The sequence below is a fragment of the Tenrec ecaudatus genome, chromosome 8 (genome assembly GCF_050624435.1).
Source record: "Tenrec ecaudatus isolate mTenEca1 chromosome 8, mTenEca1.hap1, whole genome shotgun sequence".
Classification (NCBI taxonomy): Eukaryota; Metazoa; Chordata; class Mammalia; order Afrosoricida; family Tenrecidae; genus Tenrec; species Tenrec ecaudatus.
Window position 1 is genome coordinate 166,581,220 of NC_134537.1, and position 11,042 is coordinate 166,592,261.

The 11,042-nt window shown below is 46.7% G+C and overlaps 1 protein-coding gene across 4 annotated transcripts in view; it reads right to left on the bottom strand.

Annotated features, from left to right (window-relative positions):
- Window positions 1-4,285, bottom strand: part of RNF144A (ring finger protein 144A) — a 190,377-nt gene extending 186,092 nt beyond the window's left edge. For 2 of the 4 annotated variants that reach the window (XM_075557144.1, XM_075557146.1), the window contains exon 1: window positions 4,009-4,282. The gene's annotated coding sequence lies outside the window, so the exon portion shown is untranslated. Of the gene's footprint in view, window positions 1-4,008 lie in introns of all 4 variants that reach the window. The other 2 variants (XM_075557143.1, XM_075557145.1) reach the window with 2 other exon arrangements.
- Window positions 4,286-11,042: the final 6,757 nt, after the last annotated feature.

The following is an 11,042-nucleotide window of genomic DNA, read 5'->3' on the forward strand; positions in this document are numbered from 1 at the left end:
CTTGCAGTGAATCACTGGCCCCAGGGCTCCTCCTGGTACCCCTTTGGTCTCGACGCATTACTGTGATATACCCACTTCAGAAGCCGGAGCTGGGGAGGCATGCACCTTTCTTGTCCATATGCCCAGGAAGTAGCTGAGATTTCAGTTTCATCCTGCGACTCCCAGAAAAACTACATACCTCAATCCTGTCAACTTTTTCCCTTTCTTCCTTTCTTTCTTTTTAATGTTTTACTGGGAACTGGGTGAAGGTTTCCACAATCAACCAGTTTCCCATATTTTTTTCTCATCACTGACTGCAATCCACACACTATAGTATCACTTACCTTACTCCCTCCCTTTGTGTGCTACCCCTTCCTGCCTTCAAAACGTTGTTGCCCTTGGGATCTCAAATGGTTGACGACTCTGAGGTATGAGTACATCTCTAGCGTTTCAGTTACCCATATCTAATAACCTTCAAGTCAATTCTATCTCATTTTGACCCTGTGGGACAGAATAGAAATATTCCCCAGGGTGTGCAGGTTTCCAAGACTGTAAATCTTTTTGGGAACAGAAAGCCTCTTTCACCAGCGGAGCAGCTGGTAGATTCGAACTGCTAATCTTGCAGTTGGCACCCAACTCATAACCCACATAACACCTTTTTTCCCCTTACAGCCCTATCTACTGCTTGGTTGACACTTGGACCATGTGGCGAGCTCATTTCCAGACCCAAAAGGGAACTAAAGTCTCAAGTGTTCCACCAGTCTCTGACTGTTAAGTCGGGGGTGGGGAGGTTGTTGTTTTAAGATTTGGGCCTTTGCTTGAAGGTGAACAAGCGGCCATCTAGCTCAGAAGCAATAAAGTCCACATGGAAGAAGCACACCAGCCGGTGCGATCACAAGGTGCCAAAGGGACCAGGTATAAGGCATCATGCAAAAAAGAAATATATATATTTTATATATATATATATATACCATAGTGAATGAAGGGGGAAGTGCAGAGTGGAGACCCGAGACCCAAGTGTCGACCACTGGAGATCCCCTCATAGAGGGGTTTAGGAGAGGAGATGGGTCAGTCAGGGTGCAATGTAGTACCGATGAAGAACACAGCTTTCTTCCAGATCCTGGATGCTTCCTGCCCCCAACTACCATGATCCTAATTCTACCTTGTGGGACGGGATGGGGCAGAGGTTGTGCATTGGTGCATGTGGGAGCTGGAGGCACGGGAAGTCCGGGGAGGATGATGCCTTCAGGACCAGGGGTGTGAGGGGCGATACTGGGAGAGTAGAGGGTGAGTAGGTTGGAAAGGGGGAACTGATTACAAGGATCCACATGTGACCTCCTCCCTGGGAGACGGACGGCAGAGAAGGTGGGAAAGGGAGACTCTGGATAGGGCAAGATATGACAAAATAGCAATCTATAAATTATCAAGGGCTCATGAGGGAGGGGAGAGCAGGGAGGGAGGGGAAAAAAAGAGGACCTGATGCAAAGTGCTTAAGTGGAGAGCAGGTGCTTTGAAAATGATTAGGGCAAAGAATGTACGGATGTGCTTTATACAATTGATGTATGTGTATGTATGGATTGTGATAAGAGTTGTATGAGCCCCTAATAAAATGTAAAACAAAAAAAGAAAGTAAATGTTTAGAAAATAATGATGGCAACATATGTACAAATATGCTTGCTGTAATTGATGTATGGAATGTTATAAGAGCTGTTAGAGTCCCCAATAAAGTGATTAAAAAAAAAAGATTTGGGCCTTTGATCCACGATTTCTCCCACTCTATCTGGTGTCTGTATTTTGAACACCAGACAGAGATTGGCCACAAACCCTTTGTGTGGCCTGGGACTCATGGCCTCTCCTCTTGCAATCTGACATTTCCTCATCGATGCAACAAAGCTTAACTAGACTGTCTATTCTGTCATTCTCCATCTCAGAGGACAGATTCTCATTCCCTGAACCTACTGCAAAGAGAAAGACACCAAAGAAGTAAGAGACTGGACCCAAACACACAATGGGACTGGATTATCAACCACAGGGTCAAAGCAGAGTTCTATGGGTCAGGTAATATGAATACTAGGTTTCTGACCCTGTCACTGCCCAGCTGTGTGGCATATTCATGCCCCTGAGCCTCAGCATTTTTAATTCAACAATTCATGAGGACTTTGGGGCATCCCAAATCACCACATTCTTATAAAGAGTTTGATATGGGGATTAAGTGATCGAACTAGAGTGCACTAGGATATGTGAATAAAAGATATACCCTTACACATGCGCTCCAAAGTTTCCAAAACCTCCATGACATTGCCTAGTAGGCACGTCTTCATTCCCTCAATGACTGTTGATTTGCCTCCCTCGCCCAAGCTTGTGGTTTTCGCTTCATCTGTTTCCCCTTTGAGATGAGATGTGCTAACACTGGTGTCAGCGCTTCTGAAAAGCCATACATTTCAAAATTCAAACTGGTCTAGTCCTATTAAAATTAGGTTCTCTGCATCACAATTGCTCATGAAGTCTGCAATTCATGTGTGACCCTTTGGTAAATAACAAAGACAACTATCAGGCCCCGCGGATGTCTGAAGTCCAAGCTCCCTATGCTGACACTCCTCTTCACACACATAATGAGCTATCTTAACTGGACCTCTGCAGTCACCACTTCTTGATGTCCATCAAAAGAATTTTAAAACAGAAAAAATACCAGGTAATTTCTCGCGGTCCTGTGGCAGAGAACACAAGTAAGTGTTTGGTCAAAACAAAGGGGCTCCACTGGGGCATCCAGGGGTGCTCTCTGGCCCTCTTCCTTTGCTCTGGAAGTTACCTCAGCTTGAGGGGCTCCTACCGCCCACCATCACCTTGATTCAAACACCACTTCCCTCTCAGATCCTTCCCTGGCCTGCTTCTCCACTGGCCTCTCCATAACGCCCTCTATTTCACCCACCACCTTACTTTCCACCTGGAAGTCCCTTATAACTTGCGCGCGCTCCATTCTCAACTGAAGGGTGGCCTTTCCCTGATTCACCCCCCTCTCCCCTTCCCTCCCCCCCTCCCCCGCCCACACACACAGGCCCGCTCCAAGGAGGAGCTTTCATCACTGTTTCGTGCAAGACATCGGTCTCTCTGGTGGGAGTTCACTGGGGTAATTCCCTGGGGCCTTTCTAACACATCTCTGGAACTAAGCCCTGGGCCTGGCACCAGGCAAACACAGATATCTGTGGAATGGAATTATTATTATTATTATTATGTTTTAATTCACTGGGGGAAAGGAGGGAAACGAATGAGAGCAAGAAGGAACTTTGAGTCACCGTCCTGCAAGCAGAAATGAAGCTATAAGTAACCCCTCCCCCACGACCCCTGAATCTTCAACCCCAGCTTGCAAAAGTCACAGCAGAGCTGGGAACTAGGCGTGGTGCGGTGGGAGCAGAGGAACCCAGCGTCCCAGCGCCCAGTGAGACCTGCAGGGAACTTCCCCCAACGCTACCTGCACAGGAGGCTCCGCGGCGGACACCGATCCGATCGGCGGCGCATCCACCCAGCGGGGAGGCCGTAGTCATGGGGCGCCTGGGGAGGGTGTGCAAACTCGGAGGCCCTCGGGCAGGGCCCAGCTGAACGGCCCTGCCTCTGCCTCCCTCTCTGCTTTTCGAAGGCCAGCGCGGACCTACGGCCTCGGGCTCTGGGCCTGCGGGCGGGACCTTCCAACAACGAGAGGACCCTCGGCCCGCGAAGTCGCCAGCCGGACCTCGCGCGGCACAATGGAGAGGCGCCCGAGCAAGGGGTGGGCGAGGAACTGTGAGGCTGGCCCGGGCTTCGGCTGGCCCGGGCTTCGGGAAATGGCCCCGGCCCTGCGGGTATGAATGCAAGCCCGAGAGGACCCCCGGGGGTCTGCACCGAGACGGCGAGTCCCCGCCACGCAGTGACCCCAGTCGGGCACTCGGCCGGGCAGGGCGACCAGCCCCAGGCCAGGGCAGCCGGCGCGCGCCCCTCCCAGCCGGGTCCCTCGCGGATAGGCCCACACAAAGGGCGCGCGCTCCGACATCCTACCTGGTCCCCGCGAGGCCGCCGCTCGCTCGCTCCCCCCTGCGGGAGGCTCCCCGGGCTCCCGCGGAAGCAGCTCGGTCGCGGCGGCAGCGCAGCCTCCAACTGACGGTTCAGCGCGGCGCCCGCGGCCCTGCCCCGCGCGCTCCGCGCAGCCCGCCCCGGGCGCTCCCGGCGGCTCTTCAGTTCATCCCCGCCCTCGGCGCGGGCGGGGACCGGGGGCGCGGGTGGGGCCCGGCGGCGGGGGCAGCGGGCGCTAATCGCCGCACAAAGACGCTGGAACGTGGGCGGCCGGCCAAGCTCTCTGCCGAGCAGGGTGCGCGCGAACCCCCGCCCTGGGCGCACGGCGCCCTCTGCTGTTGTGCGCTGGGCCCTCTGCGTCCTGTCTCCTGCTTGGGGCGGGCTGCGGGTCACCCTGGCCTGGTTAAAAAAAAAGCTGAGAAATTCATGGCAAAGAGAATCCGGGGTGAGGAAAATAAAATGGGGGGTTGCTTTATTTCAGATCCGGGGAGCGAGGGATGTAGAGAACTGCCCACTAGGAAATAAACGGTGACCCCGCCAAACACTGACTCAACTAAGCCGGGTGCCAGAAAGGTCATTGAGCTGGACGGCTGTGGCCCTGGGTTCAACTCCTGGTTCTGCCAGACTGTAAAAATATGAATAAACCATTTGACTTTTCCCAATCTTAATCTCATGTTCTGATGTATGAAGACATTGCCAATGAAGGCTGAGAATGATCGGCCACTCCCTAGTACCTGGCACCCCGGTGCACAACGGTGAATGTGCCTGGCTGCTTCTGTAAAGATCTAGGACCTCGGAAACGCCAGGGAGCAGGCCCTCTCTGTCCTCCAGTCACTATGAGTTGGAATCAACTGTGGCAGAGGTTTTGTTTGTATTGGTGTCTGTGTGTTGTTTGATTATCTAATAGCTGTAGGTTACACATAATGTTAAATTATGTGCCTTTCATGTAGGCATACATGAACAAAACTGCGAAATTAGACCTTTAATGCATACATTCTCATTTCTTTAGTATATCTTCCTACGTTAACAACACACTTCTAATCTGTGGAGTTGAAACTCTAGCTTTCCCACCTACTAGCCTGGTGGCCTCCATTAAGCAAGTTACTTAACATTTTCGTAACAGTATGCATATCATAGCAGTCTTGGGAGGAATTAAGTGAGCCAGATACAGATAAAGCAAACATCCACATAACTGGCAAAACTGCAGAGATTCCATGATCGATAATTACTATTACAATTTGTCTTCCTCAGCTACATACATGTCTTCTGCATTAAAGGGCATTTTAGAAATTTTTCTCCTCTTCAAAGATATGAATGAGCCCAGTTTTTTGTTTGTTTGCTTTGTTTTTGTTATTTTGAAATCTTATTATTCTTGAGCGGTAAACAATGGGGAACATTGTAACAATAGCACTTTGTTACTGCATCCTCTCACTAGCAGTCTGCCCTGAGGTCTGAGCACATAGCTCTTATTTAAATGAATGAATAATTACTTCAAACATACACACACACCAAGCGCATTGTCATAGATTCCAACCCACAGTGGCCCTAACCGGACAAAATAGACCTGCCCCATAGAATTTCTGTACTGAAAATCTTTACCAACGCAGACAACCTCAACTTCCTCCTTTAGAAAAACAAGTGTGTTTGAACTGCTGACATTTTGGCTAGCAGCTGAGCACTCTAACCATAGTGCCGCCAGAGCTTTTATGCACAATACACCGTGAGCATAAAATAAACGGGAAAAAATGCAAACAATCCTACTGCTATCGAGTCAGTTGAGGCTCCCAAGGACCCTCTATGGAGCTTGGGGAGCTGGCTTTCCAGGAGCAGGTACCCTCCTCCTCTTTCCAAACCTCTGACCTTGTGCTGAGCAGCCCAGTCCTGAGCTGACGGGAAACAGAGACACAGAGCGGAGTTGGGGGCTGGAGAAACAGCTAGTGTAGAGAGGAGAAAGGTTGAGAGGAAACTGCGGAATTCTGTTACCTAACTACATCATGCAGTCTTGTACATGTGTTTGCAGTAAAATATATGGTTAGTGACTAATCATTTTATTGGGGGCTCGTACAACTCTTATCACAATCCATAATACATCCATTGTGTCAAGCACATTTGTACATTTGTTGCCCTCATTCTCAAAATATTTGCTTTCCACTTGAGCTCTTGGTATCAGATCCTCATTTTCCCCCTCCCTTCCTGCTTCCCCCCCCCCATGAACCCTTGATAATTTACAAATTATTATTATTTTGTCATATCTTACAGTCTGATGTCTCCCTTCACCCATTTTTTCTGTTGTCTGTCCCCCAGAACCCCCATATTTTATAAGACAGATAAAACCAAAACAAACCCACAGTCATTGAGTCCATTCCAACTGATAACACACATCTCTATATTTACAGTTATTATGTAACATTCACTTAATATAATACATGTGTACATCAATATAGAGATGTGTCTATTTAATATAGAGAAACATGTATCACGAACATCACTGGTAGCAGCAGACACACACATACACATGCACATACATGCAGACACATATACACACATGCACACACACACACCCCATCTCTCTGCTTTAGGCCAGCCTGGCCAACTTCTACTACGTCTTCAATTTTCATTTCAAATATTGCTAAATTTGGTAACATTTTCGTTACTCCTCTCTGCCTATTCTATCCTGGCAATAATTTTGCTACTCTATTATTATATCCCTACATCTAGTAGTAGACACGTTTGAATGCTGCACTGCAATGGGAGAATGCAGTTCCCTCGGTTCTCTTCCCCAGTTTATGTAAGTATATTGAGGTCTAAGCCCCGCTTCCCCTTTATTTCCTTTCCCACTTCAGGCTTTGTGTGACCATTGGGCCTGGTATGTTGTTTTTCTGAGCCCTTATCACAAAGTTTGGCCATACTCCTTTAAAAAAAAATCATTATATTGAGGCTCATACAACTCTTATCACAATCCACACATACATCAATTGTGTAAAGCACAATTCGTTGCCCTCATCATTCTCAAAATACTCGCTTTCTGCTTGGGCTCCTGGAATCAGCTCCTCATTTTTTTTCTCCATTTCCTCTTAAAAAGACAGACCTTTTCCACATTGATGAATCCAGAGGCCAGATTCCATGGATTAAAACAAGCAAACGCACAGAATAACAACCACTAAAACATGGGCTCTGAATCTGAGGCAGTTAGAAAGACAGGAGAGGATTCCATTCTCTCAATGAATTTGACCCTAATGTTGTCAGTTTGCACTTGGATGAACCGTGGTGTACCTCTGCCCCACTGGGAAAGGTTGGCCTCTTGAAGCATTCTGGGGGAGCGCACATCTGCATATGTACAAACCATACTTTTAAGATAAATGATATCATACGATCGTCCTTCAATTTCCCTTCTTTTACCCATGAATCCTTTAGCAAAGCATTCCATTCCTGTAGCAAATACTCGGTGCAGGCATTAATTTCCAACTCAGAACAGCAGCGTTTAACAGATGAGAACTTCCCCGCAGGGTTTTCTTGGCTTTAAACTTTATTGCGGTAGATTCCTCCATCTTTCTCCTGCGGGGTCCTTTTTGTGTTTATACTGCCAGCATTTGAGTTAAACTGGGTAGAAGTGAAAGGCATAACTGTTTGAATCACCATCCTATACTCCTCTATGTGAATTTAGAAAATTTGAAATATGGTCTTGAATTTCAATCTAATCATAAAATACAAGCCAACTGAACCATTTGGTACTGAATTAGAGAAATGGTCATCTATTTCAGCCTGTGAAAAAAACAAAGTAATGAGTATGAATGTATGAAGAAGTGCTTTAACAATGCTTAACAAATGCATACACTGTAAGTCATACTTTATGGGGAAAGTATCTAGATGGACAATTTTGAGGCTACTCAATTTGGTTCTTCTGCACTGACATTGGAGCCCAATTCTCACTAAAACTGTGCCAGATGCCAGAGTTGCTGTAGAGATAGGAAGGCAGGAAAGAAGGCAGGCTCTGGAATTAGACGGCCTAGAGCAGTGGTTTTCGACCTTCCTGTCGCCACAACCCTTTCTTACAGTTCCTCGTGTGGTGGTGACCACACCCAACCATAACATTATTTTCGTTGCTACTTCATTACTGTCGTTTTGCTGCTGTTATGAATTGAGTGACCCGTCAAAGGGTCGTTCGAACCCCAAAGGGGTCACGACTCACAAGTTGAAAACCACGGATTTAGCGTATGTAGAGTCCTTTTGGGTCGTTTCCCTCACGTGTAGCTTTCTGTGTGGTCTAGTCAGTTAAATGTTTTCAGTGTCTGTTTGCTCAGCTATAAAATGACTCCTGTGTCGTTTTGTGAGAATTTTTAAAATACTAATTACAACCCACCCATATCTAGCATTTACCATTGTGTTTGCCACAATTTGAAGGCTCAAAAATTATTGACAGCTAAAATATATCCCTTCTTAGTAATCATGGACTCATTGCCTAAATCTAAATCTCTGACCTGGGAAAATGGGAATGTTATCTCCTAATGGAGCATTTGGTCAGGATAGGCTAGTCTGTGCTGTAATAACAAGCAGCCCCTAAATCTCACCTTCCAGAAACACACTCTCAGACACAGCTCGCTGTGAACTTACTTGATATGACTTTAGGTTCCTCAGATGCCTCTACTCAGGGGCAAAGTAAGATGGACAAATCCCCATTAAGATTAGTATTTGAAATTTCCTGAAACTATTTGACTTTTACAGGAAACTAGGAAGGAGGAGCACGGGAGACAACTTTAACAAAGACATTTCGATCCTGGCTGTAGTTGATAAGGCCAATCTTTAAAGCATCAGAACTTTCTTGGGGTTTCCAAGTTACCTTATCCACAACACTACCGATTTCAACAAAGTGGGTTTATTTTAGGTGGTAGCACACAGCAGACAAGTCTGAGAGGTATGCTACACCTTAGCATGTTCAAATTTGAACACTTGAGTGCTTACTATCCGTTAGACTTCCTGGAAAAGATAACACCTGAGTTATTATTGTAAGAGCAATAATAGATTCGTCCTGAAAATGTTGTTAGGTGCCGTCGAGTCGATTCTGATTCAGCGACACTGGCTATCCTCATGGAAACAGACAATATCAATTCTACATATGACCTTGATTGTATGATATCACATTAACATTTTGCCTTTATGAAGGAAGATGTTTTGTGAACATCAATTATATTTCAAATTCCAAGACAGACTTGAGAGAGGTTACTCTATCAGACATAAAACTAAGGGGATTTTCAGGACTACCCAACATGGTCTGAATGAAAAAAAATAATCAACGTCTGTAGTTGCCCAGATCCTCCAGGAATAAGCTTGTACAGAAAGACTTTGGTTTGGTTTATTTTTAGTATATATTTTTTTCTGAATCAAGTGAGTTCCCAGAGCATAAGGCTCACATTCAAAAACAAATACATCAACAACTCAAGACCAAGCCCAGTATTTTTTATTTTCATTTACTCTGGCTTTCTGGATGCCATTGAATCTGTCTGTCCATTCATGTGGAGTTTTTCATGTAATTTTCTTTTCTTGTTTTCCCAGATGGTACAGATATCAGTGAGGGCCTTGAAAATGAGTGACGCAGCCCCTGAGGTGCCCCTTTTAGCTCTTTTATTGTCTTCAAGTTCCTGTGTGGGATGTGTTTCCTGGGCAGGGAATTCTGTGTTGATATGCATCTTTGAAGGAAAAGGTAATGGGTCAAGTCCTGTAAGAAGGAGTGTTTATCACAAAGGATCAAATGCCTACAGCAGCAGTTCTCAACCTGTGGGTTGTGACCTCTTTGGGGGGCTCTAACGACCTATTCACAGCAGTCGCCAGATTCATAACAGTAGCAAAATTAAGAGTTGTGAAGTAGCAATGAAAAAATCTATGGTTTGGGGGGCAGGTGTCACCACAACATGAGGAACTGTATTAAAGGGTGGCGGCATTAGGAAGGGTGGAACCACTGGCCTACAGGAATGGTGCATGTCGGTAGAGGACCATGGGTCAGGACTTGCTATCCACACCAACGGGGCGTCAGGTGGGTGCCAGGGCCAGGAGTGTGCTTTCCGAGACTCAGGGAGGAAAAGGAAAACACACCTTCTTCACATGTCCTTGTAAGAAGGTTGCAGGGCCAGCCTGATTCACGGAATGAGTCAGGAATGGGATGGACAGCTAGACACTGGGATGCTAGGAACGTGCTGTGCACTTCCAGGGAACTCTGTTACCAGCCACCTGCCCCTCTGGTGTGGGATCATCTGTGACTCCAGGAGCCTCTGCTGATTCTCTTTTGTTGCCTACCTTGTTTTCTGACCATCATTTAGTCTTCTCGGTGGAAACGTGCCACCTCCTTTAGTGAGTACTGTTTCCCTAGACAGGTCTTCTCGGGAGTGAGCCTGGCTGGCTAAGTGTGGGAATTGGAAGCTTCTCCAGAGGTAGAGAACCTTTCTGGCCACCGGGGAACATTGTCAGGACAATGCCAGCACCACGACATGGCAGTGTTACAAGGACCACGGCTGAAGCATCTGGTTTCATTCACCCTTGCCTCGTCTTGGACCGCTGACCAGGCTGCACTAAACTAACCACCGTGGCATGGGCTGAGGTGCTATTGCTGCTGCCCACATGGGCCCAGAGTTTTTTCTGAGATGATCAGAGTTTGGGATGCTGGGTACTCAAGAAGCTCGTTTCCATTTTAGAATTGTAAAAAAGATTAATTTTTCCCAGTGGCTCATTGCTTCTCAGTCCTGTTGCTGAGTAGATTTTCCCAAGTACAGTTGCTAATTATTGATGCAAGAAACAAACCTCACTGCTGATGATTCTGACCCATAGTGACTTTGTAGGACAAGGTAGAAGTACCTTTGTGGGTTTCTAAGACTGTAACTCTTTATGGGAGTAGAAAGCCTTGTCTTTCTTCCTCATATAAGCTGGTAGTTTCAAGCTGCTGACCTTGAAGTTAACAAGGTCTGGATCAAGTGAATTCAGCCCAACGTATAATCATAATGCCACTAGGGCTCCATTTAATTGTTGATAAC